The sequence below is a fragment of the Cotesia typhae genome, unplaced genomic scaffold (assembly GCF_013202065.1).
Source record: "Cotesia typhae breed Kobodo isofemale line unplaced genomic scaffold, CoteBio_Ctyphae scaffold_13, whole genome shotgun sequence".
NCBI lineage: Eukaryota > Metazoa > Arthropoda > Insecta > Hymenoptera > Braconidae > Cotesia > Cotesia typhae.
The window spans coordinates 2,624,145-2,629,961 of NW_027423774.1; positions in this window are offsets into that span (position 1 = coordinate 2,624,145).

Here is a 5,817-nt window from a genome sequence, read left to right on the forward strand (position 1 = left end):
TAATAATTGCGGCACAGTTTTATAAAATTTCATATAATTAAATAATCGATGAATAATTTGAATATTATTAAACCGTGTCGACGGAGAAGGTATTTCAATTAAACAATACTCGACTTATTAATCATGACACTTCACATACCTTATTGGAAATTTAGTCCGTCCATGCTATTAATTCTTATTGCACTGTTGACTGTAGATTGTGCTGTACTCAGGTGTATTATATATAATTTTCTTTGTTATATAATTTACAGAACTATTATGATTAATCTTCTGTCTGTCAAACGCAAATGCTTGCTAAAATTAATTAAGTTCGTGAAAAATTGATTTTTTGCGATTGGAATTTCATTATTAATTAATGGTTATCTCAATAATTTAAACAGCATCATTTTTCTCGAGTTTTTTATTTTGTTAAATAATAAATTAAGTTTTCAAAAAATTGATTTTTTGACTTATAAATTGCATTTTTAATTTGTTTAAAATTTTATTCAATTTTAGAAATTTTTAGTCATTATTTTCGGAATTAAAAAAAATATTTTTATCAAAATAAAAAATTCTACAAAATACCATCATGTTTTTTCTGGGGACAAAAAATTTGCGAACAATAAAAAAAAGATCTTTCTCAAAAAAAAAAATGAATTTAAAAAAATTCCAAAATTCACAAATTAACCCAAAATTAATTAAAAAATTCTCAAAACTTCTCATTCCTTAAAAAAAAAGTCATACTAAAATATTCATGCATATAAATTTTCATTATTCACAAGTGTAATCCTTATATAAAATTGAGATGAAATGTATGTGGCATCAAACTATTCGTAACGTGATTGGTCGAATATATCATGAGCATGAAAATATATGTAAACGCTATAGTAAGGCGCGCGCTTGCGCGCGCAAATTTGAATTCTAGTACACGAAAAAAATGGATTGAATTTACAATGTATTGAATAACATTATTCAGAATAAAATGCGGCGTCATTTTTTATGGAAACTAAAATTAGGTTAGACTAAGGATCGTTAGAAAAACTGGGGTATGTAAAATAACGAATAAAGCTCGATAAGAATGAGAATGAGACTAAGAATAAGAGTAGAGAGAAGAAAGCAAGTCAATGAGAAAGACAGATAATACGACAGTGAAACGGCATATTAATAATCCTATAAACTTATTATATACACATACAATGTATGTAATGTAATATAATTGTATTAACTGTATTCTAGTTATTTAAGTCTAATTGACTTTATTATTATCCTTATTTTTTTATTATTACAAATATTATAATGGCTGCAGTATTACGGATGAAGTAAAAAATTAATTAATATTAGTACAAATAATGACTAATTGAAGCACAAAGCCGATGTTGGATTTTATCACAATCCGGATTAGGGATTAGAAACTCGGAAACAGGATATTAAATTTTGGAATCGTTTGCGAATAATAGATAATAGTCAATAATTAACCCAATGATAAATAAATTGACGGCTTTTGGAACAATTTGTATGCGCATGTTTATGCAAGCTTAATATAAATATAAATTGGTCAGTTCAATGAAATGCGAATGTTACAGTATTATGTAGTGTTTATGTATTTAAAGTTGTCACTAAAGCTATCAATAGAATTCTCAGTTAGTATAATAGCCAACAAATTGCATTACAAACTTGCATATATATATTACAGCAATAAGCTTATAATGTATATTTATTTAAAGAGGAAGAAATAGTATTAAAATATTAGTATTTTATTAGAAATTTGATTCGACTAAATTTTTGAAGCGCACTTTTTTTTAAACGTTAAAAAAAAAATTCGTTTTTTAATTTTCTGAATATTTATGAGATGAAAAGCTTTGCAGAGCTCTACAATCAAGTGAAATTGCAAAAGTAAATTTTTTTATTGAGTGTCATTGAATTATATGCCTGAAAAATCATTTTTTACTCTACAAACTAAAATCCGTTGATGTTAATTAATTTTACCGACACATTTAATAAAATTATTGCCCTTAAAATTAAAATTAAATTAAATTTTTGAATTTAAATAAAAACTGAGCAAAAAAAAACAATTTTAAATCACAAACTCACGCTGGGAAAATCCTCAGCCGATTTTTTGACAGTGTAAATTTTATGTGAGAAAACTTCTTAGTGCATCTGCTGACAAATGAGAAGCTTAAACCTTTTTCAGAGGATTTTTGTGTCGAAACCGCACCGCAGAAACTAGTCTGCATGTCCCTATGAAATTCATACTATACCAATAGACTGAGTGTATTTACTGTGAAAAGGTTTTTGTGTAAATTCCATTATCCGTACCCCCATTTGAATAATTATTTTCTTACGTGAAATCATCATACGTCCACCGATGAATAAAGAGATAGGAACTTCTTTTTATAAACTTTTACCACGAAAGCCACTAGACATATTTCTGTGAAATCCACGCTATTTAATTCAATGATCGATCTAACTTCCAACAATGCTTGAATATTTTATTACTGCTTATTAATTTTACCCTCAATCAGAGTTACTTTGGCCTTTAAATCTACCCTTATAGTTACTTATTATATATATTATATCTCAGTGTATAGTACAGTCTTATTTTTTTTCATCATTATCATTAGACTCTCAACTATAATCCGCTGCTAATAATGTACTTCGAAAAGGATTACAGATATGTCATTATATTTTGACAATTTTCATGTGAATTTCTTAACTTTTATAAAAATTTTTTAATTAATTATCTCTTATATTTATCGATTTAAAAATTTTTTAATTTTTGATAAATTTGATGGATAATTTTTCATTAGTTTTTGTTAAGATACAATTAAAATTTTCATAGAAAAATTAATTATAAAAAATAAATTCAAAAAATTTTTATCTTAAAAAGTTCTGAATTTTAACGAAAATTCTTAATCATACATTTCTTTAACAGCATTACAAACAAAAGTATTTATTCATTACTGGGTAGTTAACTTAGTGGAATTACTAAAATAATTAATAATTAGCTAATAAATAAAATTAAATATTAATAGTAATAATAGAAAATAAAAGACAATATTATAATTTATAAATATTATTTTAGACTGCCATATATAAAATATTATTTAATTAAAAATGCATTTAATAAAGTGTTTGGTTAAATTAAATGTTATTAAAAATCGAACAGACAGTGATGAACACAGTGTTATTTATTATTATAATAAACAATTGATATTTATGAAAAATGGCAACGCAGCCCCTAATTCCACCGATTTCACCTGAAAAAGGTGTAGGTGACCCAGATGAAACGTCAAAGGTAAATTACATCTACATTAATATGGATCTATTTCATTTTCATTTACTAAATGTTTTTATTAAGCATTAAATGTAACCATTATCTATATTATCTGAAATTAACATCGAAGGAAAATTAATAGAAAATAAAATTTTTATTTTATTCGAAAATAATTTAAAAAAACAATGAGGGAAACAGGGGATGAAAATTGGAAATTTCAATTGAATAAAATTATCTACTTCACCCGTATAATATTATTATGTAATGTTACACCGAAAGAATTAATGATAGGTTTAAATTTATTCTAACAGTGATTTCAATTTCCGCGATGAAATGTGAATACTAATATTTTTATCTGATCAATATAATTTTTACTCGGCAATTAATAATTAAAGAGCGTTACATGATTTTAAAAACGTGCATTGTCGGTATTTCATTTTTTATTTTATTAGAATGAAAACCAACTGGTGATTTTACCACAGAATACAAAAATGAGGGAGTTCAACAGCGACACCTCTAATTTTACGGTCTGGGTAAAATATATAAATTTTACGTTTTACTATTTGGAATCTCCAGTTAATAAATTTTATGCCATGTTGATGTAAACTCTCTGGTGATACATTAAGTGGCTAGTTTATAAAATTGTGATGGAAACAATTTTCAAAACGGTAAAAAATTACTAGGAAATGTTTAAAATATTCCATTTTTAATATTTTATAATCTATTTGGCATAAAATTATTATAGATTTTTTTTAAAAGTATAAAAAAAAAAATAAAAAATAGTGAATCGAATTTTATAAAATTTTTTTTATACTTTAAACCCGGATTACAGATTATACTAAATTGAATATATTGTGATTGTTATAAAAATCTTATTTTTTTTATTATTATTTTCGTTTGGGAATTTTATATAAAATTTATAAAACAATTTTTTTCTACACGAAAAATTTTATAATTAATTAATTCCTAATTTTGATAAATTAATAAATCAAACGTCTAGTTTCAAAATTAATTAAATCACATCAAATTTAGGCACAGAAAACTCTAAACTAATTAACAAACTATTAATCGTACAGTCAGGACATTGATTATGATACACAACAATCAATTTTACAGACGACAGAGTATATAAATCAAAATCAGTTAACTTTGATAAAATTAGTTTTAATGACTTCAGGGCAGAATTTTATAATAACTGTAAAAAAAATGAAAACCACGTTTTAATTTTAATTACTTGGAACATTTCGATTACATCAGGCGAAGAAGGGTCAATAAAATAAATGTTTATTGAGGTAAATAAGTTTCAATGGGAGATCGAGTCTAAATGTTTCTAAATTGCGTCATTACGCGGAGAAAGAAGGGTGTTTGTTCCCTTTTAATGTCTTCAATGTCCGTATTTATATTCAAACTTTTATTGCCGTAATTTTCATTACAATTCAGTACTTTTTTACTTCTCGACGAATCAAATTTATAAGATTATCTTCTTTTTTCATGTTTAATTATGAACCAATAATGATTGAAATAATCTTAAATTTTTTATAAGAAGTTTATCTTCCATAAATATAAATTAACGAAACGGCATTAAAATACTCAAAAAATTTTGATATAAAATTTAATTACAACTCACAGCTAATGTTAATATAAAATCGAGCAAGCTGCACATTTACTGAAAGCAATATCAATTTATTGTGCCTTTGTTCACTATAAAACTATTCATTTATACATTCAAAGTTACTTTAGAGGACATAAAATCGCGGTCTTGTTTTCTCATCGTCCTTAAGAGACCATGAATAATCAGTTAGCTTTGTTCCTGATCCCCGTAGTGGTGAGGAAACAGCTAAGTTCACACTACTCTTTGTCTGTTTCAATCAAAAGCGCATTTGCATCATTTCTCCATCACATTTTACGTTCTACATTTTCGCTTTCGTTGAACTTGAAGAATTCTTGACATTTTTCTCATCTGAAACCAAATTTATTCCAGGTTATATTTTTATTTGCATCAATAAAAGTATAAATATTAATATTAGTATTGCAGCAGAAATTCGCATATTTCTCAAAATTAAATGCCTGAAAAATTCGCAGAATGCAATAACACTGTTTTTCGTCGCAGCACATGCGATACATTAATATTCATACTTTTCCGTGGAGCATATTTATCATGTCTGTCTCATAATATATGTCATATTACAAACGAGCGGATGGATTTTTATTTTATTTATATAAACTTTAGTAAAGACATTTTTCTTGGACATAAACTAAAAGGTATTTGTCATCTACGCTCGATAGCCATGGAAATAATCGAATTGGTAGAATGAAAAAGTTTCCCAACAGAACTTAAATTACTTTTTAGTCGATGCTTGTGTATTTTTACCAAAAATGTATAACTAAAATTGGGAGTTCGGAGTTGTAAGCTCCAGGTTACATTAATTGATAAAGTTAGTAGACCAAATTAACGTTCTACTAATAATTTATTTGTATGAATTTATACAAGAATGTAGTTAAAATTTACTTATAAAAATATTAAATGCGAGGCAAATTAACAAAGTTATAAAGTAATTTAAACG